The sequence below is a fragment of the Plecotus auritus genome (genome assembly GCF_963455305.1).
Source record: "Plecotus auritus genome assembly, chromosome: 15".
Classification (NCBI taxonomy): Eukaryota; Metazoa; Chordata; class Mammalia; order Chiroptera; family Vespertilionidae; genus Plecotus; species Plecotus auritus.
The window spans coordinates 3,451,564-3,477,429 of NC_137781.1; the positions used below are offsets into that span (position 1 = coordinate 3,451,564).

Below are 25,866 nucleotides of genomic sequence, written 5' to 3' on the forward strand. Positions count from 1 at the left end.
TAGTGGGAACTTGGGCTTTCCAGGCAGACAACAGTCTTCTCTTCTTGGCCGATGCAGAACTTGGTGCTGCAGCTCCACCTGAGAAGTGGACACAAAGCACAGGTGCGTTTTAATAATGTGCCCAGGCCCCCAGCTAACATGTTCTCCTCTTCCCTTTTGTAGGCTTTGCATCTGACTGTCCCTTCTCCTGTCCCTGAGGCAGAAGTGAGGGCAGGTGCGACTTCCGGTGTGCAGGTGGGTTGCAAAAACGGATGCCTGTGGTGGCTACAGGCCTCCTCATGTGAAAAATGAAGCCCTGTGGGCAGGCTGGTGTGGCTCAGTGGTTGAGCGTCGACCAATGAACCAGGACGTCATGGTTCCATTCTTAGTCAGGGCACATGACCAGGCTGCAGCATTGGCTGCCATTTGGGGGTGTGCAGCAGGCAACCAATCAGTGATTCTCTCTCATCTTTGATGTTTCTCTATCTCTCTCCCTTCCTCTCTAAAATCAATAAAAATATTTTTAAAAAACTGGCAATCAACATCAAGGACATCCTCTTAGCTGTTAAAACAGTAGGAGGTGCCTCCTTGTGTGTGAGAAGGGGAAGCTGTCCCTCACTCCTGTCCCTAGGATACGGAACGTGCTGGACCTCAGTTTCCGATGAGAACGACGACGGTTGTAGTTCTCACTCATTTTGTTCAGCTTTTCCAAGGAATGTTGGTTTGGTTTTTTTTTTAGGGAGTCATCATCGATCCCAACACGTTGTGGACACAGAGCCTTGGTTCAGACACCTGCTGGCCAAATGGCTGAACTTAGGGCAAAAAAAAGGCTTACCTTCTCAAACACCATGGGGGCATGAGGCAGACCCAGGGTAACACTTCTTCCAGAATCCGCCCACGTTCAAACCCAGGTAGAGAGCGAGGTGGTCTATTCTGCAAAGACAACAGAACTCTCGTGACGACGCCACCTGGGGAGTGAGGAGAAACCACATGCACATTTGAGAAACTCATTCACGCTCTCAGGTCACAAGATCCATGCCAAATATCCCCCAGGTAGAGCCTGAACGTGTCTATCAAGTCCCTCTATCCCTTTGGGGTGATCACGGTCATGTGTGACACCCTGAGGTAGGCAGGCAGGTAGCTGCGCTTATGCCTGGAGGTGCGTGCATGAGTGTGACAAAGGAAGCTGTCCCTCACTCCTCCTGTCCCTGGGGCTCTGAACGTGCTGGACCTCAGTTTCTGATGAGAACGACGACGGTTGTAGTTCTCACTCATTTTGTTCAGCTCCAAGGAATGTTGGTTTGGTTTTTTTGGGAGGAATAATCATCGATCCCAGCACGTTCTAAAAAATGGAGCAATCGGACTTGTGGCTCATGGGGTGGGCAATGCCCTCAGAGTCCTACAGGACTTGCAGGGCTAAGATCCCACCACTGAGCAGGGAACACTCAGTCCAGTGTTGGAGTGACACCCGTGTCCCATTGGGACACCCAAACAAGCCGCCTCGAGCAGCTCCAATACCCCAAGTTAATGGCTGAGCGAGGAGCAGAGCATCGCTTACCTTCCTGAGGGATACTGGCTTGGCGCCATTCAGACCACCCGTCTTGGGGACTCCCGGGAACTTGGGTCATCCAGGCAGACAACACTCTTCTCTTCTTGGCCGATGCAGAACCTGGTGCTGCAGCTCCACCTGAGAAGTGGACACAAAGCACAGGTGCGTTTGAGTAATGTGCCCAGGCCCTCAGGTAACATCCCTGTCCTCTTCTTCCCTTTTGTAGGCCTTGAATCTGACTACCATTCTCCTGTCCATGAGGCATAAGTGAGGGCAGGTGTGATTTTGTGTGTGCAGGTGGGTTGCAAATATGGATGCCTCTGGTGGCTACAGGCCTCCTCATGTGAAAAATGAAGTCATGTGGGCAGGCTGGTTTGGCTCAGCAGTAGAGCGTCGACCACGGAACCAGGAGGTCATGGTTCCATTCTTAGCAGGACTCATGCCCAGGCTGCAGCATTGGCTGCTATTTGGGGGTGTAGAGCAGGCAACCAATCAGTGATTCTCTCTCACCTTTGATGTTTCTCTATCTGTCTCCCTTCCTCTCTAAAATCAATAAAAATATTTTTTAAAAAGTGGCAATCAACACCAAGGACATCCTCTCAGCTGCTCTAACACTGGGAGGTGCCAGCTTGCGTGTGAGAAGGGGAAGCTGTCCCTCACTACTGTCCCTAGGACACGGAACGTGCTGGACCTCAGTTTCCGATGAGAACGACGACGGGTGTGGTTCTCACTCATTTTGTTCAGCTTTTCCAAGGAATGTTGGTTTGGTTTTTTTTTTAGGGAGTCATCATCGATCCCAACACGTTGTGGACACAGAGCCTTGGTTTAGACACATGCTGGCCAATTGGTTAACCTGGGGGCAGGGAAAGGCTTACCTTCTCGAGCGCGCCGAGGGCATCAGGCAGACCCAGGGTAACACTTCTTCCAGGTCCGCCCACGTCCAACACCAAAGTAGAGAGCTAGGTGGTCTATTCTTCAAGGACAACAGACCTCTCATGACCACGCCACCTGGAGAGTGAGGAGAAACCACATGCACATTTGAGAAGCTCTTTCACGCTCTCAGGTCACAAGATCTACGCCAACCTTTCGCCCGGTATAGCCTGACCCTGTCTATCAAGTCCCTCTATCCCTAATGGCTGATCATGGCCGTGTGTGACACCATGAGATGGGCAGGCAAGAAGCTGCGCTTATGCCCTGGAGGTGTGTGCATGAGTGTGACAAGGCAAGCTGTCCCTCACTCCTCCTGTCCCTGGGGCTCTGAACGTGCTGGACCTCAGTTTCCGATGAGAACGACGACGGTATGAGTTCTCACTCATTTTGTTCAGCTCCAAGGAATGTTGGTTTGGTTTTTTTGGGGGGAATCATCATTGATCCCAGCACGTTCTAAAAAAAGGAGAAATCGGACTTGTGGCTCATTGGGTGGGGCAATGCCCTCAGAGTCCTACAGGACCTCCAGAACCCAGGTGCCACCACTAAGCAGGGAACACTCAGTCCAGTGTTGGAGTGACACCAGTGTCCCATCGGGACACCCAAACAAGCCGCCTCCAACAGCTCCAATACCCCAAGCTAATGGGTGCCAGGAGCCGAGCATCGCTTACCTTCCTGAGGGATTCCGTCTAGGCGCTACTCAGGCCACCCGTCTTGAGGACTCGCGGGAACTCGGGCGATCCAGGCAGACAACAGTCTTCTCTTCTTGGCCAATGCAAAACCTGGCACTGCAGCTCCACCTGAGAAGTGGACACAAAGCACAGGTGTGTTTGAGTAATGTGCCCAGGCCCTCAGGTAAGATCTCTGTCCTCCCCTTCTCATTTGTAGGCTTTGTATCTGACTGTCCCTTCTCCTGTCCCTGAGGCATAAGTGAGGGCAGGTGTGACTTCCTGTGTGCAGGTGTGTTGCAAATATGGATGCCTGTGGTGGCTACAGGCCTCCTCATGTGAAAAATGAAGCCCTGTGGCAGGCTGGTGTTGCTCAGTGGTTGAACGTCAACCAATGAACAAGCAGGTCATGGTTCCTTTCTTAGTCAGTGCACATGACCAGGCTACAGCCTCGGCTGCCAGTTGGGGGCGTGCAGCAGTCAACCAAACAGTGACCCTCTCTCACCATTGATGATTCTCTCCCTCTCCATCTTTCTCAGAGATAAGTAAGAAAAAATATTTTTACAACTGGCAACCAACAGAAAGGAAATTCACATGGATGTTAAAAAACTGGGAGGTGCCTGCTTGTGTGTGAGAAGGGGAAGCTGTCCCTCACTCCTGCCCCTAAGACACGGAACGTGCTGGACCTCAGTTTCCGATGAGAACGACGACGGGTGTGGTTCTCACTCATTTTGTTCAGCTTTTCCAAGGAATGTTGGTTTGGGTTTTTTTTTTAGGGAGTCATCATCGATCCCAACACGTTGTAGATAAAGAGCCTAGGTTGAGACACATGCTGGCCAACTGGCTGACCTCAGGGCAGAAAAATGCTTACCTTCTCGGGCATCCCGGGGGCATGAGACAGAGGCGGGGTAACACTTCTTCCAGGATCCGTTCACTTCCAGTCCAAAAGTAGAGAGTGAGGTGGTCTCTTCTATGCGGACAACAGGCCTCTCATGATGACGCCAACTGGAGAGTGAGGAGAAACCACATGCACATTTGAGAATCTCATTCACGCTCTCAGGTCACAAGATCAACGCCAACCTTTCACCCTGTAGAGCCTGACCCTGTCTGTCAAGTCCCTCTATCCCTTAGGGGTGATCATGGCCGTATGTGACACTATTAGGTGGGCAGGCAGGCAGCTGCGCTTATGCCCTGGAGGTGCGTGCATGAGTGTGAAAAGGCAAGCGGTCCCTCACTCCTCCTGTCCCTGAGGCTCTTAACGTGCTGGACCTCAGTTTCCGATGAGAACGACGACGGTATGAGTTCTCACTCATTTTGTTCAGCTCCAAGGAATGTTGGTTTGGTTTTTTTGGGGGGAATCATCATCGATCCCAGCACGTTCTAAAAAATGGAGCAAGCAGACTTGTGGCTCATTGGGTGGGGCAATGCCCTCAGAGTACCACAGGACCTGCAAGACCCAGGTCCCACCACTGGACAGGAAACACTCGGTCCAGTATTGGAGGGACACCCGTGTCCCATTGGGACACCCAAACAAGCCGCCTCGAGCAGCTCCAATACCCTAAGCTAATGGCTGAGCGACGAGCAGAGCATTGTTTACCTTCCTCAGGGATCCTGGCTAGGCGCCACTCAGACCACCCGTCTTGGGGACTCCCGGGAACTCGGGCGTTCCAGGCAGTCAACAGTCTTCTCTTCTTGGCCGATGCAGAACCTGGCACTGCAGCTCCACCTGAGAAGTGGACACAAAGCACAGGTGCGTTTGAGTAATGTGCCCAGGCCCTCAGGTAACATCCCTGTCCTCTTCTTCCCTTTCGTAGGCCTTGAATCTGACTGTCCCTTCTCCTGTCCCTGAGGCATGAGTGAGGGCAGGTGTGATTTTGTGTGTGCAGGTGGGTTGCAAATTTGGATGCATGTTGTTGCTACAGGTCTCCTCATGTGAAAATGAAGCCCTGTGGGCAGACTGGTTTGGCTCAGCAGTTGAGCGTCGACTGGAGGTCATGGTTCCATTCTTAGTCAGGGCACATGACCAGGCTGCAGCATTGGCTGCCATTTCGGGGTGTGCAGCAGGCAACTACTCAGTGATTCTCTCTCATCTTTGATGTTTCTCTATCTGTCTCCCTTCCTCTCTAAAATCAATAAAAATATTTTTTAAAAAGTGGCAATCAACACCAAGGACATCCTCTCAGCTGCTAAAGCACTGGGAGGTGCCTGCTTGCGTGTGAGAAGGGGAAGTTGTCCCTCACTCCTGTCCCTAGGATACGGAACGTGCTGGACCTCAGTTTCCGATGAGAACGACGACGGTTGTAGTTCTCACTCATTTTGTTCAGCTTTTCCAAGGAATGTTGGTTTGGTTTTTTTTTAGGGAGTCATCATCGATCCCAACACGTTGTAGATAAAGAGCCTTGGTTGAGACACATGCTGGCCAACTGGCTTACCTCAGGGCAGAAAAATGCTTACCTTCTCGGGCATCCCGGGGGCATGAGACAGATGCGGGGTAACACTTCTTCCAGGATCCGTTCACTTCCAGTCCCAAAGTAGAGAGTGAGGTGGTCTCTTCTATGCGGACAACAGGCCTCTCATGACGACGCCCACTGGAGAGTGAGGAGAAACCACATGCACATTTGAGAATCTCATTCACGCTCTCAGGTCACAAGATCAACGCCAACCTTTCGCCCGGTATAGCCTGACCCTGTCTATCAAGTCCCTCTATCCCTAATGGCTGATCATGGCCGTGTGTGACACCATGAGATGGGCAGGCAAGAAGCTGCGCTTATGCCCTGGAGGTGTGTGCATGAGAGTGACAAGGCAAGCTGTCCCTCACTCCTCCTGTCCCTGGGGCTCTGAACGTGCTGGACCTCAGTTTCCGATGAGAACGATGACGGTTGTAGTTCTCACTCATTTTGTTCAGCTCCAAGGAATGTTGGTTTGGTTTTTTTGGGGGGAATCATCATCGATCCCAGCACGTTCTGAAAAATGGAGCAAGCAGACTTGTGGCTCATTGGGTGGGGCAATGCCCTCAGAGTCCTACAGGACCTGCAGGACACAGGTGCCACCACTGAGTAGGGAACAGTAATTCCAGTGTTCTAGTGACACTCGTGTCCCATCGGGACACCCAAACAAGCGCCTCCAACAGCTCCAATACCCCAAATGCTAATGGCTGAGCGAGGAGCAGAACATCGCTTACCTTCCTTAGGGATCCCGGCTAGGCGCCACTCAAGCCACCCGTCTTGGGGACTAGTGGGAACTTGGGTTTCCAGGCAGACAACAGTCTTCTCTTCTTGGCCGATGCAGAACTTGGTGCTGCAGCTCCACCTGAGAAGTGGACACAAAGCACAGGTGTGTTTAATAATGTGCCCAGGCCCCCAGCTAACATCCCTGTTATCCTCTTCCCTTTTGTAGGCTTTGCATCTGACTGTCCCTTCTCCTGTCCCTGAGGCAGAAGTGAGGGCAGGTGCGACTTCCGGTGTGCAGGTGGGTTGCAAAAACGGATGCCTGTGGTGGCTACAGGCCTCCTCATGTGAAAAATGAAGCCCCGTGGGCAGGCTGGTGTGGCTCAGTGGTTGAGCGTCGACCAATGAACCAGGACGTCATGGTTCCATTCTTAGTCAGGGCACATGACCAGGCTGCAGCATTGGCTGCCATTTGGGGGTGTGCAGCAGGCAACCAATCAGTGATTCTCTCTCATCTTTGATGTTTCTCTATCTCTCTCCCTTCCTCTCTAAAATCAATAAAAATATTTTTAAAAAACTGGCAATCAACATCAAGGACATCCGCTTAGCTGTTAAAACAGTAGCAGGTGCCTCCTTGCGTGTGAGAAGGGGAAGCTGTCCCTCAATCCTGTCCCTAGGATACGGAACGTGCTGGACCTCAGTTTCCGATGAGAACGACGACGGGTGTAGTTCTCACTCATTTTGTTCAGCTTTTCCAAGGAATGTTGGTTTGGTTTTTTTTTTAGGGAGTCATCATCGATCCCAACACGTTGTGGACACAGAGCCTTAGTTCAGACACCTGCTGGCCAAATGGCTGAACTTAGGGCAAAAAAAAGGCTTACCTTCTCAAACACCACGGGGGCATGAGGCAGACCCAGGGTAACACTTCTTCCAGAATCCGCCCACGTTCAAACCCAGGTAGAGAGCGAGGTGGTCTATTCTGCAAGGACAACAGAACTCTCGTGACGACGCCACCTGGGGAGTGAGGAGAAACCACATGCACATTTGAGAAACTCATTCACGCTCTCAGGTCACAAGATCCATGCCAAATATCCCCCAGGTAGAGCCTGAACGTGTCTATCAAGTCCCTCTATCCCTTTGGGGTGATCACGGTCATGTGTGACACCCTGAGGTGGGCAGGCAGGTAGCTGCGCTTATGCCTGGAGGTGCGTGCATGAATGTAACAAAGGAAGCTGTCCCTCACTCCTCCTGTCCCTGGGGCTCTGAACGTGCTGGACCTCAGTTTCCGATGAGAACGACGACGGTTGTAGTTCTCACTCATTTTGTTCAGCTCCAAGGAATGTTGGTTTGGTTTTTTTGGGGGGAATCATCATCGATCCCAGCACGTTCTGAAAAATGGAGCAAGCAGACTTGTGGCTCATTGGGTGGGGCAATGCCCTCAGAGTCCTACAGGACCTGCAGGACACAGGTGCCACCACTGAGTAGGGAACAGTAATTCTAGTGTTCTAGTGCCACTCGTGTCCCATCAGGACACCCAAACAAGCGCCTCCAACAGCTCCAATACCCCAAATGCTGATGGCTGAGCGAGGTGCAGAACATCGCTTACCTTCGTTAGGGATCCCGGCTAGGCGCCACTCAGGCCACCCGTCTTGGGGACTCGTGGGAACTTGGGCTTTCCAGGCAGACAACAGTCTTCTCTTCTTGGCCGATGCAGAACTTGGTGCTGCAGCTCCACCTGAGAAGTGGACACAAAGCAGAGGTGCGTTTTAATAATGTGCCCAGGCCCCCAGCTAACATCCCTGTTCTCCTCTTCCCTTTTGTAGGCTTTGCATCTGACTGTCCCTTCTCCTGTCCCTGAGGCAGAAGTGAGGGCAGGTGCGACTTCCGGTGTGCAGGTGGGTTGCAAAAACGGATGCCTGTGGTGGCTACAGGCCTCCTCATGTGAAAAATGAAGCCCCGTGGGCAGGCTGGTGTGGCTCAGTGGTTGAGCGTCGACCAATGAACCAGGACGTCATGGTTCCATTCTTAGGGCACATGACCAGGCTGCAGCATTGGCTGCCATTTGGGGGTGTGCAGCAGGCAACCAATCAGTGATTCTCTCTCATCTTTGATGTTTCTCTATCTCTCTCCCTTCCTCTCTAAAATCAATAAAAATATTTTTAAAAAACTGGCAATCAACATCAAGGACATCCGCTTAGCTGTTAAAACAGTAGCAGGTGCCTCCTTGCGTGTGAGAAGGGGAAGCTGTCCCTCAATCCTGTCCCTAGGATACGGAACGTGCTGGACCTCAGTTTCCGATGAGAACGACGACGGGTGTAGTTCTCACTCATTTTGTTCAGCTTTTCCAAGGAATGTTGGTTTGGTTTTTTTTTTAGGGAGTCATCATCGATCCCAACACGTTGTGGACACAGAGCCTTAGTTCAGACACCTGCTGGCCAAATGGCTGAACTTAGGGCAAAAAAAAGGCTTACCTTCTCAAACACCACGGGGGCATGAGGCAGACCCAGGGTAACACTTCTTCCAGAATCCGCCCACGTTCAAACCCAGGTAGAGAGCGAGGTGGTCTATTCTGCAAGGACAACAGAACTCTCGTGACGACGCCACCTGGGGAGTGAGGAGAAACCACATGCACATTTGAGAAACTCATTCACGCTCTCAGGTCACAAGATCCATGCCAAATATCCCCCAGGTAGAGCCTGAACGTGTCTATCAAGTCCCTCTATCCCTTTGGGGTGATCACGGTCATGTGTGACACCCTGAGGTGGGCAGGCAGGTAGCTGCGCTTATGCCTGGAGGTGCGTGCATGAATGTGACAAAGGAAGCTGTCCCTCACTCCTCCTGTCCCTGGGGCTCTGAACGTGCTGGACCTCAGTTTCCGATGAGAACGACGACGGTTGTAGTTCTCACTCATTTTGTTCAGCTCCAAGGAATGTTGGTTTGGTTTTTTTGGGGGGAATCATCATCGATCCCAGCACGTTCTGAAAAATGGAGCAAGCAGACTTGTGGCTCATTGGGTGGGGCAATGCCCTCAGAGTCCTACAGGACCTGCAGGACACAGTGCCACCACTGAGTAGGGAACAGTAATTCTAGTGTTCTAGTGCCACTCGTGTCCCATCAGGACACCCAAACAAGCGCCTCCAACAGCTCCAATACCCCAAATGCTGATGGCTGAGCGAGGTGCAGAACATCGCTTACCTTCGTTAGGGATCCCGGCTAGGCGCCACTCAGGCCACCCGTCTTGGGGACTCGTGGGAACTTGGGCTTTCCAGGCAGACAACAGTCTTCTCTTCTTGGCCGATGCAGAACTTGGTGCTGCAGCTCCACCTGAGAAGTGGACACAAAGCAGAGGTGCGTTTTAATAATGTGCCCAGGCCCCCAGCTAACATCCCTGTTCTCCTCTTCCCTTTTGTAGGCTTTGCATCTGACTGTCCCTTCTCCTGTCCCTGAGGCAGAAGTGAGGGCAGGTGCGACTTCCGGTGTGCAGGTGGGTTGCAAAAACGGATGCCTGTGGTGGCTACAGGCCTCCTCATGTGAAAAATGAAGCCCCGTGGGCAGGCTGGTGTGGCTCAGTGGTTGAGCGTCGACCAATGAACCAGGACGTCATGGTTCCATTCTTAGTCAGGGCACATGACCAGGCTGCAGCATTGGCTGCCATTTGGGGGTGTGCAGCAGGCAACCAATCAGTGATTCTCTCTCATCTTTGATGTTTCTCTATCTCTCTCCCTTCCTCTCTAAAATCAATAAAAATATTTTTAAAAAACTGGCAATCAACATCAAGGACATCCTCTTAGCTGTTAAAACAGTAGGAGGTGCCTCCTTGTGTGTGAGAAGGGGAAGCTGTCCCTCACTCCTGTCCCTAGGATACGGAACGTGCTGGACCTCAGTTTCCGATGAGAACGACGACGGTTGTAGTTCTCACTCATTTTGTTCAGCTTTTCCAAGGAATGTTGGTTTGGTTTTTTTTTTAGGGAGTCATCATCGATCCCAACACGTTGTGGACACAGAGCCTTGGTTCAGACACCTGCTGGCCAAATGGCTGAACTTAGGGCAAAAAAAGGCTTACCTTCTCAAACACCACGGGGGCATGAGGCAGACCCAGGGTAACACTTCTTCCAGAATCCGCCCACGTTCAAAACCAGGTAGAGAGCGAGGTGGTCTATTCTGCAAGGACAACAGAACTCTCGTGACAACGCCACCTGGGGAGTGAGGAGAAACCACATGCACATTTGAGAAACTCATTCACGCTCTCAGGTCACAAGATCCATGCCAAATATCCCCCAGGTAGAGCCTGAACGTGTCTATCAAGTCCCTCTATCCCTTTGGGGTGATCACGGTCATGTGTGACACCCTGAGGTGGGCAGGCAGGTAGCTGCGCTTATGCCTGAAGGTGCGTGCATGAGTGTGACAAAGGAAGCTGTCCCTCACTCCTTCTGTCCCTGGGGCTCTGAACGTGCTGGACCTCAGTTTCTGATGAGAACGACGACGGTTGTAGTTCTCACTCATTTTGTTCAGCTCCAAGGAATGTTGGTTTGCTTTTTTTGGGGGGAATCATCATCGATCCCAGCACGTTCTAAAAAATGGAGCAATCGGACTTGTGGCTCATGGGGTGAGCAATGCCCTCAAACTCCTACAGGACTTGCAGGGCTAAGATCCCACCACTGAGCAGGGAACACTCAGTCCAGTGTTGGAGTGACACCCGTGTCCCATTGGGACACCCAAACAAGCCGCCTCGAGCAGCTCCAATACCCCAAGTTAATGGCTGAGCGAGGAGCAGAGCATCGCTTACCTTCCTGAGGGATACTGGCTTGGCGCCATTCAGACCACCCGTCTTGGGGACTCCCGGGAACTTGGGTCATCCAGGCAGACAACACTCTTCTCTTCTTGGCCGATGCAGAACCTGGTGCTGCAGCTCCACCTGAGAAGTGGACACAAAGCACAGGTGCGTTTGAGTAATGTGCCCAGGTAACATCCCTGTCCTCTTCTTCCCTTTTGTAGGCCTTGAATCTGACTACCCTTCTCCTGTCCATGAGGCATAAGTGAGGGCAGGTGTGATTTTGTGTATGCAGGTGGGTTGCAAATATGGATGCCTCTGGTGGCTACAGGCCTCCTCATGTGAAAAATGAAGTCCTGTGGGCAGGCTGGTTTGGCTCAGCAGTAGAGCGTCGACCACGGAACCAGGAGGTCATGGTTCCATTCTTAGCAGGACTCATGCCCAGGCTGCAGCATTGGCTGCTATTTGGGGGTGTAGAGCAGGCAACCAATCAGTGATTCTCTCTCACCTTTGATGTTTCTCTATCTGTCTCCCTTCCTCTCTAAAATCAATAAAAATATTTTTTAAAAAGTGGCAATCAACACCAAGGACATCCTCTCAGCTGCTATAACACTGGGAGGTGCCAGCTTGCGTGTGAGAAGGGGAAGCTGTCCCTCACTCCTGTCCCTAGGACACGGAACGTGCTGGACCTCATTTTCCGATGAGAACGACGACGGGTGTAGTTCTCACTCATTTTGTTCAGCTTTTCCAAGGAATGTTGGTTTGGTTTTTTTTTTAGGGAGTCATCATCGATCCCAACACGTTATGGACACAGAGCCTTGGTTTAGACACATGCTGGCCAATTGGTTAACCTGGGGGCAGGGAAAGGCTTACCTTCTCGAGCGCGCCGAGGGCATCAGGCAGACCCAGGGTAACACTTCTTCCAGGATCCGCCCACGTCCAACACCAAAGTAGAGAGCTAGGTGGTCTATTCTTCAAGGACAACAGACCTCTCATGACCACGCCACCTGGAGAGTGAGGAGAAACCACATGCACATTTGAGAAGCTCATTCACGCTCTCAGGTCACAAGATGTACGCCAACCTTTCGCCCGGTATAGCCTGACCCTGTCTATCAAGTCCCTCTATCCCTTATGGCTGATCATGGCCGTGTGTGACACCATGAGCTGGGCAGGCAAGAAGCTGCACTTATGCCCTGGAGGTGTGTGCATGAGTGTGAAAAGGCAAGCTGTCCCTCACTCCTCCTGTCCCTGGGGCTCTGAACGTGCTGGACCCCAGTTTCCGATGAGAACGACGACGGTATGAGTTCTCACTCATTTTGTTCAGCTCCAAGGAATGTTGGTTTGGTTTTTTTGGGGGGAATCATCATCGATCCCAGCACGTTCTGAAAAATGGAGCAAGCAGACTTGTGGCTCATGGGGTGGGGCAATGCCCTCAGAGTCCTACAGGACCTGCAGAACCCAGGTGCCACCACTAAGCAGGGAACACTCAGTCCAGTGTTGGAGTGACACCAGTGTCCCATCGGGACACCCAAACAAGCCGCCTCCAACAGCATCAATACCCCAAGCTAATGGGTGCCAGGAGCAGAGCATCGCTTACCTTCCTGAGGGATTCCGGCTAGGCGCCACTCAGGCCACCCGTCTTGAGGACTCGCGGGAACTCGGGCGATCCAGGCAGACAACAGTCTTCTCTTCTTGGCCAATGCAAAACCTGACACTGCAGCTCCACCTGAGAAGTGGACACAAAGCACAGGTGTGTTTGAGTAATGTGCCCAGGCCCTCAGGTAAGATCTCTGTCCTCCCCTTCTCATTTGTAGGCTTTGTATCTGACTGTCCATTCTCCTGTCCCTGAGGCATAAGTGAGGGCAGGTGTGACTTCCTGTGTGCAGGTGTGTTGCAAATATGGATGCCTGTGGTGGCTACAGGCCTCCTCATGTGAAAAATGAAGCCCTGTGGCAGGCTGGTGTTGCTCAGTGGTTGAGCGTCAACCAATGACCAGGAGGTCATGGTTCCTTTCTTAGTCAGTGCACATGACCAGGCTACAGCCTCGGCTGCCAGTTGGGGGCGTGCAGCAGTCAACCAAACAGTGACCCTCTCTCACCATTGATGATTCTCTCCCTCTCCATCTCTCTCAGAGATAAATAAGAAAAAATGTTTTTACAACTGGCAACCAACAGAAATGAAATTCACATGGATGTTAAAAAACTGGGAGGTGCCTGCTTGCGTGTGAGAAGGGGAAGCTGTCCCTCACTCCTGCCCCTAGGACACGGAATGTGCTGGACCTCAGTTTCCGATGAGAACGACGGGTGTGGTTCTCACTCATTTTGTTCAGCTTTTCCAAGGAATGTTGGTTTGGTTTTTTTTTTTAGGGAATCATCATCGATCCCAACACGTTGTGGACACAGAGCCTTGGTTGAGACACATGCTGGCCAACTGGCTGACCTCAGGGCAGAAAAATGCTTACCTTCTCGGGCATCCCGGGGGCATGAGACAGAGGCGGGGTAACACTTCTTCCAGGATCCGTTCACTTCCAGTCCAAAAGTAGAGAGTGAGGTGGTCTCTTCTATGCGAACAACAGGCCTCTCATGACAACGCCAACTGGAGAGTGAGGAGAAACCACATGCACATTTGAGAATCTCATTCACGCTCTCAGGTCACAAGATCAACGCCAACCTTTCACCCTGTAGAGCCTGACCCTGTCTGTCAAGTCCCTCTATCCCTTAGGGGTGATCATGGCCGTATGTGACACTATTAGGTGGGCAGGCAGGCAGCTGCGCTTATGCCCTGGAGGTGCGTGCATGAGTGTGAAAAGGCAAGCGGTCCCTCACTCCTCCTGTCCCTGAGGCTCTTAACGTGCTGGACCTCAGTTTCCGATGAGAACGACGACGGTATGAGTTCTCACTCATTTTGTTCAGCTCCAAGGAATGTTGGTTTGGTTTTTTTGGGGGGAATCATCATCGATCCCAGCACGTTGTAAAAAATGGAGCAAGCAGACTTGTGGCTCATTGGGTGGGGCAATGCCCTCAGAGTACCACAGGACCTGCAAGACCCAGGTCCCACCACTGGACAGGGAACACTCGGTCCAGTATTGGAGGGACACCCGTGTCCCATTGGGACACCCAAACAAGCCGCCTCGAGCAGCTCCAATACCCCAAGCTAATGGCTGAGCGACGAGCACAGCATTGTTTACCTTCCTCAGGGATCCTGGCTAGGCGCCACTCAGACCACCCGTCTTGGGGACTCCCGGGAACTCGGGCGTTCCAGGCAGTCAACAGTCTTCTCTTCTTGGCCGATGCAGAACCTGGCGCTGCAGCTCCACCTGAGAAGTGGACACAAAGCACAGGTGCGTTTGAGTAATGTGCCCAGGCCCTTAGGTAACATCCCTGTCCTCTTCTTCCCTTTCGTAGGCCTTGAATCTGACTGTCCCTTCTCCTGTCCCTGAGGCATGAGTGAGGGCAGGTGTGATTTTGTGTGTGCAGGTGGGTTGCAAATTTGGATGCATGTTGTGGCTACAGGTCTCCTCATGTGAAAATGAAGCCCTGTGGGCAGGCTGGTTTGGCTCAGCAGTTGAGCGTCGACCACTGAACCTGGAGGTCATGGTTCCATTCTTAGTCAGGGTACATGACCAGGCTGCAGCATTGCTGCCATTTGGGGGTGTGCAACAGGCAACTAATCAGTGATTCTCTCTCATCTTTGATGTTTCTCTATCTGTCTCCCTTCCTCTCTAAAATCAATAAAAATATTTTTTAAAAACTGGCAATCAACACCAAGGACATCCTCTCAGCTGCTAAAGCACTGGGAGGTGCCTGCTTGCGTGTGAGAAGGGGAAGTTGTCCCTCACTCCTGTCCCTAGGATACGGAACGTGCTGGACCTCAGTTTCCGATGAGAACGACGACGGTTGTAGTTCTCACTCATTTTGTTCAGCTTTTCCAAGGAATGTTGGTTTGGTTTTTTTTTTAGGGAGTCATCATCGATCCCAACACGTTGTAGATAAAGAGCCTTGGTTGAGACACATGCTGGCCAACTGGCTGACCTTAGGGCAGAAAAATGCTTACCTTCTCGGGCATCCGGGGGGCATGAGACAGATGCGGGGTAACACTTCTTCAAGGATCCGTTCACTTCCAGTCCCAAAGTAGAGAGTGAGGTGGTCTCTTCTACGCAGACAACAGACCTCTCATGACGACGCCAACTGGAGAGTGAGGAGAAACCACATGCACATTTGAGAATCTCATTCACGGTCTCAGGTCACAAGATCCACGCCCAATATCCCCCAGGTAGAGCCTGAACCTGTCTATCAAGTCCCTCTAACCCTTAGGGTGATCATGACTGTGTGTGACACCATGAGGTGGGCAGGCAGGCAGCTGTGCTTATGCACTGGAGGTGCGTGCATGAGTGTGACAAAGGAAGCTGTCCCTCACTCCTCCTTCCCTGGGGCTCTAAACGTGCTGGACCTCAGTTTCCGATGAGAACGACAATGGTTGTAGTTCTCACTCATTTTGTTCAGCTCCAAGGAATGTTGGTTTGTTTTTTTGGGGGGGAATCATCATCAATCCCAGCACGTTCTAAAAAATGGAGCAAGTGGACTTGTGGCTCACTGGGTCGGGCAATGTCCTCAGAGTGCTACAGGACCTGCAGGACCGAGGTACCACCACGAGCAGAGAACACTCAGTGCAGTGTTGGAGGGACACCCATGTCCCATTGCGACACCCGAACAAGCCGCCTCCAGCAGCTCCAAAACCCCAAATGCTAATGGCTGAGCGAGGAGCAGAGCATCACTTACCTTCCTGAGGGATCCCGTCTAGGTGCCACTTAGGACACCCGTCTTGGGGACTCGCGGGAACTGGTGCCATCCAGGCAGACAACAGTCTTCTCTTCTTGGCCAATGCAGAACCTGGCACTGCAGCTCCACCTGAGAAGTGAACACAAAGCACAGGTGCGTTTGAGTAATGTGCCCAGGCCCTCAGGTAACATCCCTGTCGTGCTCTTCCCTTTTGTAGGCTTTGCATCTGACTGTCCCTTCTCCTGTCCCTGAGGCATAAGTGAGGGCAGGTGTGACTTCCTGTGTGCAGGTGTGTTGCAAATATGGATGCCTGTGGTGGCTACAGGCCTCCTCATGTGAAAAATGAAGCCCTGTGGGTAGGCTGGTGTTGCTCAGTGGTTGAGCGTCAAACAATGAACCAGGAGGTCATGGTTCCATTCTTAGTCAGGGCACATGACCAGGCTATAGTCTCCGCTGACAGTTGGGGCGTGCAGCAGTCAACCAAACAGTGATCCTCTCTCACCATTGATGATTCTCTCCCTCTCCATCTCTCAGAGATAAATAAGAAAAAATGTTTTTACAACCGTCAACCAACAGAAAGAAAATTCACTTGGATGTTAAAAAACTGGGAGGTGCCTGCTTGTGTGTGAGAAGGGGAAGCTGTCCCTCACTCCTGTCCCTAGGACACGGAACGTGCTGGACCTCAGTTTCCGATGAGAACGACGACAGGTGTGGTTCTCACTCATTTTGTTCAGCTTTTCCAAGGAATGTTGGTTTGGTTTTTTTTTAGGGAGTCATCATCGATCCCAACACGTTGTGGACACAGAGCCTTGGTTGAGACACATGCTGGCCAACTGGCTGACCTTAGGGCAGAAAAATGCTTACCTTCTCGGGCATCCCGGGGGCATGAGACAGATGCGGGGTAACACTTCTTCCAGGATCCGTTCACTTCCAGTCCCAAAGTAGAGAGTGAGGTGGCCTCTTCTATGCGGACAACAGGCCTCTCATGACAACGCCAACTGGAGAGTGAGGAGAAACCACATGCACATTTGAGAATCTCATTCACGCTCTCAGGTCACAAGATCAACGCCAACCTTTCGCCCTGTAGAGCCTGACCCTGTCTGTCAAGTCCCTCTATCCCTTAGGGGTGATCATGGCCGTATGTGACACTATTAGGTGGGCAGGCAGGCAGCTGCGCTTATGCCCTGGAGGTGCGTGCATGAGTGTGAAAAGGCAAGCGGTCCCTCACTCCTCCTGTCCCTGAGGCTCTTAACGTGCTGGACCTCAGTTTCCGATGAGAACGACGACGGTATGAGTTCTCACTCATTTTGTTCAGCTCCAAGGAATGTTGGTTTGGTTTTTTTGGGGGGAATCATCATCGATCCCAGCACGTTGTAAAAAATGGAGCAAGTGGACTTGTGGCTCACTGGGTTGGGCAATGTCCTCAGAGTCCTATAGGACCTGCAGGACCGAGGTAGCACCACTGAGCAGAGAACACTCAGTGCAGTGTTGGAGGGACACCCATGTCTCATTGCGACACCCGAACAAGCCGCCTCCAGCAGCTCTAAAACCCCAAATGCTAATGGCTGAGCATCACTTACCTTCCTGAGGGATCCCGTCTAGGTGCCACTTAGGACACCCGTCTTGGGGACTCGCGGGAACTGGTGCCATCCAGGCAGACAACAGTCTTCTCTTCTTGGCCAATGCAGAACCTGGTGCTGTAGCTCCACCTGAGAAGTGGACACAAAGCACAGGTGCGTTTGAGTAATGTGCCCATGTCCTCAGGTATCATACCTGTGGTCCTCTTCCCTTTTGAAGGCTTTGCATCTGACTGTCCCTTCTCCTGTCCCTGAGGCATAAGTGAGGGCAGGTGTGACTTCCTGTGTGCAGTTGTGTGTTGCAAATATGAATGCCTGTGGTGGCTACAGGCCTCCTCATGTGAAAAATGAAGTCCTGTGGGCAGGCTGGTGTTGCTCAGTGGTTGAGCGAAAACCAAAGAACCAGCAGGTCATGGTTCCATTCTTAGTCAGGGCACATGACCAGGCTACAGCCTCCGCTGCCAGTTGGGTGCATGCAGCAGTCAACCAAACAGTGACCCTCTCTCCCCATTGATGATTCTGTCCCTCTCCATCTCTCTCAGAGATAAATAAGAAAAAATATTTTTACAACTGGCAACCAACAGGAAAGAAATTCAATTGGATGTTAAAACACTGGGAGGTGCCTGCTCGCATGAGAGAAGGGGAAGCTGTCCCTCACTCCTGTCCCTAGGACACGGAACGTGCTGGACCTCAGTTTCCGATGAGAACGACGACGGGTGTGGTTCTCACTCATTTTGTTCAGCTTTTCCAAGGAATGTTGGTTTGGTTTTTTTTTTAGGGAGTCATCATCGATCCCAACACGTTGTGGACACAGAGCCTTGGTTCAGACACATGCGGGCCAAATGGCTGAATTTGGGGCAGGGAAATGCTTACCTTCTTTAGCGCCCCGAGGCCATATGGCAGATCCGGGGTTACACTTCTTCCAGGATCCGCCACGTCCAACCCCAAAGTAGAGAGCTAGGTGGTCTATTCTTCATGGACAACAGACTTCTCATGACGATGCCACCTGGAGAGTGAGGAGAAACCACATGCACATTTGAGAAACTCATTCACGGTCTCAGGTCACAAGATCCATGCCAACCTTTCGCCCTGTAGAGCCTGACCCTGTCTGTCAAGTCCCTCTATCCCTTAGGGGTGTTCATGGCCGTATGCGACACTATGAGGTGGGCAGGCAGGCAGCTGCGCTTATGCCCTGGAGGTGCGAGCATGAGTGTGAAAAGGCAAGCTGTCCCTCACTCCTCCTCTCCCTGGGGCTCTGAACGTGCTGGACCTCAGTTTCCGATGAGAACGACGACGGTATGAGTTCTCACTCATTTTGTTCAGCTCCAAGGAATGTTGGTTTGGTTTTTTTGGGGGGAATCATCATTGATCCCAGCATGTTCTAAAAAATGGAGTAAGCAGACTTGTGGCTCATTGGGTGGGGCAATGCCCTCAGAGTCCTACAGGACCTGCAGGACCCAGGTCCCACCACTGGACACGGAACACTCGGTCCAGTATTGGAGGGACACCCGTGTCCCATTGGGACACCCAAACAAGCTGCCTCGAGCAGTTCCAATACCCCTAGCTAATGGCTGAGCGACGAGCAGAGCATTGCTTACCTTCCTCAGGGATCCTGGCTAGGCGCCACTCAGACCACCTGTCTTTGGGACTCCCAGGAACTCGGGCGTTCCAAGCAGTATACAGTCTTCTCTCCTTGACCGATGCAGAACCTGGCGCTGCAGCTCCACCTGAGAAGTGGACACAAAGCACAGGTGCGTTTGAGTAATGTGCCCAGGCCCTCAGGTAACATCCCTGTCCTCTTCTTCCCTTTCGTAGGCCTTGAATCTGACTGTCCCTTCTCCTGTCCCTGAGGCATGAGTGAGGGCAGGTGTGATTTTGTGTGTGCAGGTGGGTTGCAAATTTGGATGCATGTTGTGGCTACAGGTCTCCTCACGTGAAAATGAAGCCCTGTGGGGAGGCTGGTTTGGCTCAGCAGTTGAGCGTCGACCAGTGAACCAGGAGGTCATGGTTCCATTCTTAGTCAGGGCACATGACCAGGCTGCAGCATTGGCTGCCATTTGGGGGTGTGAAGCAGGCAACCAATCAGTGATTCTCTCTCATCTTTGATGTTTCTCTATCTGTCTCCATTCCTCTCTAAAATCAATAAAAATATTTTTTAAAAAGTGGCAATCAACACCAAGGACATCCTCTCAGCTGCTAAAACTCTGGGAGGTGCCTGCTTGCGTGTGAGAAGGGGAAGTTGTCCCTCACTCCTGTCCCTAGGATACGGAACGTGCTGGACCTCAGTTTCCGATGAGAACGACGACGGTTGTAGTTCTCACTCATTTTGTTCAGCTTTTCCAAGGAATGTTGGTTTGGTTTTTTTTTTAGGGAGTCATCATCGATCCCAACACGTTGTAGATAAAGAGCCTTGGTTGAGGCACATGCTGGCCAAATGGCTGACCTTAGGGCAGAAAAATGCTTACCTTCTCGGGCACCCCGGGGGCATGAGACAGATGCGGGGTAACACTTCTTCAAGGATCCGTTCACTTCCAGTCCCAAAGTAGAGAGTGAGGTGGTCTCTTCTACGCGGACAACAGACCTCCAATGACGACGCCAACTGGAGAGTGAGGAGAAACCACATGCACATTTGAGAATCTCATTCACGGTCTCAGGTCACAAGATCCACGCCCAATATCCCCCAGGTAGAGCCTGAACCTGTCTATCAAGTCTCTATATCCCTTAGGGTGATCATGACTGTGTGTGACACCATGAGGTGGGCAGGCAGGCAGCTGTGCTTATGCACTGGAGGTGCGTGCATGAGTGTGACAAAGGAAGCTGTCCCTCACTCCTCCTTCCCTGGGGCTCTAAACGTGCTGGACCTCAGTTTCCGATGAGAACGACGACGGTTGTAGTTCTCACTCATTTTGTTCAGCTCCAAGGAATGTTGGTTTGGTTTTTTTGGGGGGAATCATCATCGATCCCAGCACGTTGTAAAAAATGGAGCAAGTGGACTTGTGGCTCACTGGGTTTGGCAATGTCCTCAGAGTCCTACAGGACCTGCAGGACCGAGGTAACACAACTGAGCAGAGAACACTCAGTGCAGTGTTGGAGGGACACCCATGTTCCATTGCGACACCCGAACAAGCCGCCTCCAGCAGCTCTAAAACCCCAAATGCTAATGGCTGAGCGAGGAGCAGAGCATCACTTACCTTCCTGAGGGATCCCGTCTAGGTGCCACCTAGGACACCCGTCTTGGGGACTCGCGGGAACTGGTGCCATCCATGCAGACAACAGTCTTCTCTTCTAAGCCAATGCAGAACCTGGTGCTGTAGCTCCACCTGAGAAGTGGACACAAGCACAGGTGCGTTTGAGTAATGTGCCCAAGTCCTCAGGTATCATACCTGTGGTCCTCTTCCCTTTTGTAGGCTTTGCATCTGACTGTCCCTTCTTCTGTCCCTGAGGCATAAGTGAGGGCAGGTGTGACTTCCTGTGTGCAGGTGTGTTGCAAATATGAATGCCTGTGGTGGCTACAGGCCTCCTCATGTGAAAAATGAAGCCCTGTGGGCAGGCTGGTGTTGCTCAGTGGTTGAGCGTCAACCAAAGAACCAGCAGGTCATGTTACCATTCTTAGTCAGGGCACATGACCAGGCTACAGCCTCCGCTGCCAGTTGGGTGCGTGCAGCAGTCAACCAAACAGTGACCCTCTCTCCCCATTGATGATTCTCTCCCTCTCCATCTCTCAGAGATAAATAAGAAAAAATGTTTTTACAACCGTCAACCAACAGAAAGAAAATTCACTTGGATGTTAAAAAACTGGGAGGTGCCTGCTTGTGTGTGAGAAGGGGAAGCTGTCCCTCACTCCTGTCCCTAGGACACGGAACGTGCTGGACCTCAGTTTCCGATGAGAACGACGACAGGTGTGGTTCTCACTCATTTTGTTCAGCTTTTCCAAGGAATGTTGGTTTGGTTTTTTTTTAGGGAGTCATCATCGATCCCAACACGTTGTGGACACAGAGCCTTGGTTGAGACACATGCTGGCCAACTGGCTGACCTTAGGGCAGAAAAATGCTTACCTTCTCGGGCATCCCGGGGGCATGAGACAGATGCGGGGTAACACTTCTTCCAGGATCCGTTCACTTCCAGTCCCAAAGTAGAGAGTGGGGTGGCCTCTTCTATGCGGACAACAGGCCTCTCATGACAACGCCAACTGGAGAGTGAGGAGAAACCACATGCACATTTGAGAATCTCATTCACGGTCTCAGGTCACAAGATCCACGCCCAATATCCCCCAGGTAGAGCCTGAACCTGTCTATCAAGTCTCTATATCCCTTAGGGTGATCATGACTGTGTGTGACACCATGAGGTGGGCAGGCAGGCAGCTGTGCTTATGCACTGGAGGTGCGTGCATGAGTGTGACAAAGGAAGCTGTCCCTCACTCCTCCTTCCCTGGGGCTCTAAACGTGCTGGACCTCAGTTTCCGATGAGAACGACGACGGTTGTAGTTCTCACTCATTTTGTTCAGCTCCAAGGAATGTTGGTTTGGTTTTTTTGGGGGGAATCATCATCGATCCCAGCACGTTGTAAAAAATGGAGCAAGTGGACTTGTGGCTCACTGGGTTTGGCAATGTCCTCAGAGTCCTACAGGACCTGCAGGACCGAGGTAACACAACTGAGCAGAGAACACTCAGTGCAGTGTTGGAGGGACACCCATGTTCCATTGCGACACCCGAACAAGCCGCCTCCAGCAGCTCTAAAACCCCAAATGCTAATGGCTGAGCGAGGAGCAGAGCATCACTTACCTTCCTGAGGGATCCCGTCTAGGTGCCACCTAGGACACCCGTCTTGGGGACTCGCGGGAACTGGTGCCATCCATGCAGACAACAGTCTTCTCTTCTAAGCCAATGCAGAACCTGGTGCTGTAGCTCCACCTGAGAAGTGGACACAAGCACAGGTGCGTTTGAGTAATGTGCCCAAGTCCTCAGGTATCATACCTGTGGTCCTCTTCCCTTTTGTAGGCTTTGCATCTGACTGTCCCTTCTTCTGTCCCTGAGGCATAAGTGAGGGCAGGTGTGACTTCCTGTGTGCAGGTGTGTTGCAAATATGAATGCCTGTGGTGGCTACAGGCCTCCTCATGTGAAAAATGAAGCCCTGTGGGCAGGCTGGTGTTGCTCAGTGGTTGAGCGTCAACCAAAGAACCAGCAGGTCATGGTTCCATTCTTAGTCAGGGCACATGACCAGGCTACAGCCTCCGCTGCCAGTTGGGTGCGTGCAGCAGTCAACCAAACAGTGACCCTCTCTCCCCATTGATGATTCTCTCCCTCTCCATCTCTCTCAGAGATAAATAAGAAAAAATGTTTTTACAACTGGCAACCAACAGAAAAGAAATTCACTTGGATGTTAAAAAACTGGGAGGTGCCTGCTCGCATGAGAGAAGGGGAAATTGTCCCTCACTCCTGTCCCTAGGACACGGAACGTGCTGGACCTCAGTTTCCGATGAGAACGACGACGGGTGTGGTTCTCACTCATTTTGTTCAGCTTTTCCAAGGAATGTTGGTTTGGTTTTTTTTTTAGGGAGTCATCATCGATCCCAACACGTTGTGGACACAGAGCCTTGGTTCAGACACATGCTGGCCAAATGACTGAATTTGGGGCAGGAAAATGCTTACCTTCTTTAGCGCCCCGAGGCTATAAGGCAGATCCGGGGTTACACTTCTTCCAGGATCCGCCACATCCAACCCCAAAGTAGAGAGCTAGGTGGTCTATTCTTCATGGACAACAGACTTCTCATGACGATGACACCTGGAGAGTGAGGAGAAACCACATGCACATTTGAGAAACTCATTCACGGTCTCAGGTCACAAGATCCATGCCAACCTTTCGCCCTGTAGAGCCTGACCCTGTCTGTCAAGTCCCTCTATCCCTTAGGGGTGATCATGGCCGTATGTGACACTATGAGGTGGGCAGGCAGGCAGCTGCGCTTATGCCCTGGAGGTGCGAGCATGAGTGTAAAAAGGCAAGCTGTCCCTCACTCACTCCTCCTCTCCCTGGGGCTCTGAACGTGCTGGACCTCAGTTTCCGATGAGAACGACGACGGTATGAGTTCTCACTCATTTTGTTCAGCTCCAAGGAATGTTGGTTTGGTTTTTTTGGGGGGAATCATCATCGATCCCAGCACGTTCTAAAAAATGGAGCAAGCAGACTTGTGGGTCATTGGGTGGGGCAATGCCCTCAGAGTCCTACAGGACCTGCAGGACCCAGGTCCCACAACTGGACACGGAACACTCGGTCCAGTATTGGAGGGACACCCGTGTCCCATCGCGACACCAAAAAAAGCCACCTGCAGCAGCTCCAAAACCCCAAATGCTAATGGCTGAGCGAGGAAGATTGCATCGCTTACCTTCCTGAGGGATCCCATCTAGGCGCCACTTAGGCCACCCGTGTTGGGGACTCGCGGGAACTTGTGTCATGCAGGCAGACAACAGTCTTCTCCTCTTGGCTCATGCAGAACGTGGCGCTGCAGCTCCACCTAAGAAGTGGACACAAAGCACAGGTGCGTTTGAGTAATGTGCCCAGGTCCTCATGTAACATCCCTGGCCTCTTCTTCCCTTTCGTAGGCCCTGAATCTCACAGTCCCTTCTCCTGTCCCTGAGGCATATGTGAGGGAAGCTGTGACTTCCTGTGTGCAGGAGTGTTGCAAATATGGATGCCTGTGGTGGCTACAGGCCTCCTCATGTGAAAAATGAAGCCCTGTGGGCAGGCGGGTGACGCTAAGGGGTTTAGCGTCAACACATGAACCAGGAGGTCAAGGTTCTATTCTTAGTCAGGGAACATGCCCATGCTGCAGTCTCGTCTGCAAGTTAGGGACATGCAGCAGGCAACCAATCAGTGATTCTCTCTCACCATTGAAGTTTCTCTCTCTCTCTCTCTCCCTTCCTATCTAAAATCAAAAAAATATTTTTCAAAAATTGGCAATCAACACCAAGGACATTCTCTCAGCTGCTAAAACAGTGGGAGGTGCCTGCTTGCTTGTGAGAAGGTGAAACTGTCCCTCACTCCTGTTCCTAGGACACGGAACGTGCTGGACCTCAGTTTCCGATGAGAACGACGACGGGTGTAGTTCTCACTCATTTTGTTCAGCTTTTCCAAGGAATGTTGGTTTGGTGTTTATTTTAGGGAGTCATCATCGATCCCAACACGTTGTGGAAACAGAGACTTGGTTGAGACACATGCTGGCCAACTGGCTTACCTTGGGGCAGGGAAAGGCTTACCTTTTCGAGCACCCTGGGGGCATGTTGCAGACCCAGGGTAATACTTCTTCCAATTTCCGTCCACGTCCAACCCCAAAGTAGAGTGAGGATGTCTCTTCTATGCGGACAACAGACCTCTCATGACAACGCCAACTGGAGAGTCAGGAGAAACCACATGCACATTTGAGAATCTCATTCATGGTCTCAGGTCACAAGATCCACACCAAATATCACCCAGTAGAGCCTGAAACTGTCTATCAAGTCCCTCTATCCCTTATGGGTGATCATGTCCGTGTGTGACACCATGAGGTGGGCAGGCAGGCAGCTGCGCTTATGCCCTGGAGGTGCGTGCATGAGTGTGACAAAGGAAGCTGTCCCTCACTCCTCCTGTCCCTGGGGCTCTAAACGTGCTGGACCTCAGTTTCCGATGAGAACGACGACGGTATGAGTTCTCACTCATTTTGTTCAGCTCCAAGGAATGTTGGTTTGGTTTTTTGGGGGGGAATCATCATCGATCCCAGTACGTTCTAAAAAATGGAGCAAGCGGACTTGTGACTCATTGGGTGGGGCAATGGCTTCAGAGTCCTACAGTACCTGCAGGACCCAGGTCCCACCACTGAGCAGAGAACACTCAGTCCAGTGTTGGAGGGACACCCGTGTCCCATCGGGACACCAAAACAAGCCGCCTCCAGCAGCTCCAAAACCCCAAATGCTAATGGCTGAGCGAGGAGCCGAGCATCACTTACCTTCCTGAGGGATCCCGTCTAGGCGCCACTTAGGCCACCCCTGTTGGGGACTCTCAGGAACTGGTGCCATGCAGGCGACAACAGTCTTTCTTCATGGCCGATGCAAAACCTGGCGCTGCAGCTCCGCCTGAGAAGTGGACACAAAGCACAGGTGCGTTTGAGTAATGTGCCCAAGTCCTCAGGTATCATACCTGTCGTGCCCTTCCCTTTTGTAGGCTTTGCATCTGACTGTCCCTTCTCCTGTCCCTAAGGCATATGTGAGGGAAGGTGTGACTTCCTGTGTGCAGGTGTGTTGCAAATATGGATGCCTGCGGTGGCTACAGGCCTCCTCATGTGAAAAATGAAGCCCTGTGGGCAGGCTGGTGTGGCTCAGTGGTTGAGCGTCAACCAATGAACCAGCAGGTCATGGTTCCTTTCTTATTCAGTGCACATAACCAGGCTATAGCCTCCGCTGCCAGTTGGGGGCGTGCAGCAG

At 51.9% G+C, this 25,866-nt stretch overlaps 4 long non-coding RNA genes across 4 annotated transcripts; all 4 read right to left on the reverse strand.

The window, feature by feature from the left end:
* Positions 1 to 822: 822 nt before the first annotated feature.
* Positions 823 to 2,506, reverse strand: LOC308239119. Its single transcript, XR_013959691.1, has 3 exons — positions 2,404 to 2,506; positions 1,538 to 1,666; positions 823 to 947 (listed from the first exon to the last, which is right to left on the reverse strand). It is a non-coding gene; the product is annotated as an uncharacterized lncRNA (long non-coding RNA).
* A 6,314-nt stretch (positions 2,507 to 8,820) lies between these two features.
* Positions 8,821 to 19,093, reverse strand: LOC308239118. The gene is made up of 4 exons (XR_013959690.1): positions 19,015 to 19,093; positions 18,290 to 18,422; positions 9,486 to 9,614; positions 8,821 to 8,894 (listed from the first exon to the last, which is right to left on the reverse strand). It is a non-coding gene; the product is annotated as an uncharacterized lncRNA (long non-coding RNA).
* LOC308239117 lies at positions 10,373 to 12,062 on the reverse strand. Its single transcript, XR_013959689.1, has 3 exons — positions 11,935 to 12,062; positions 11,077 to 11,205; positions 10,373 to 10,486 (listed from the first exon to the last, which is right to left on the reverse strand). It is a non-coding gene; the product is annotated as an uncharacterized lncRNA (long non-coding RNA).
* Positions 14,270 to 17,495, reverse strand: LOC308239120. Its single transcript, XR_013959692.1, has 3 exons — positions 17,420 to 17,495; positions 16,704 to 16,837; positions 14,270 to 14,377 (listed from the first exon to the last, which is right to left on the reverse strand). It is a non-coding gene; the product is annotated as an uncharacterized lncRNA (long non-coding RNA).
* Positions 19,094 to 25,866: the final 6,773 nt, after the last annotated feature.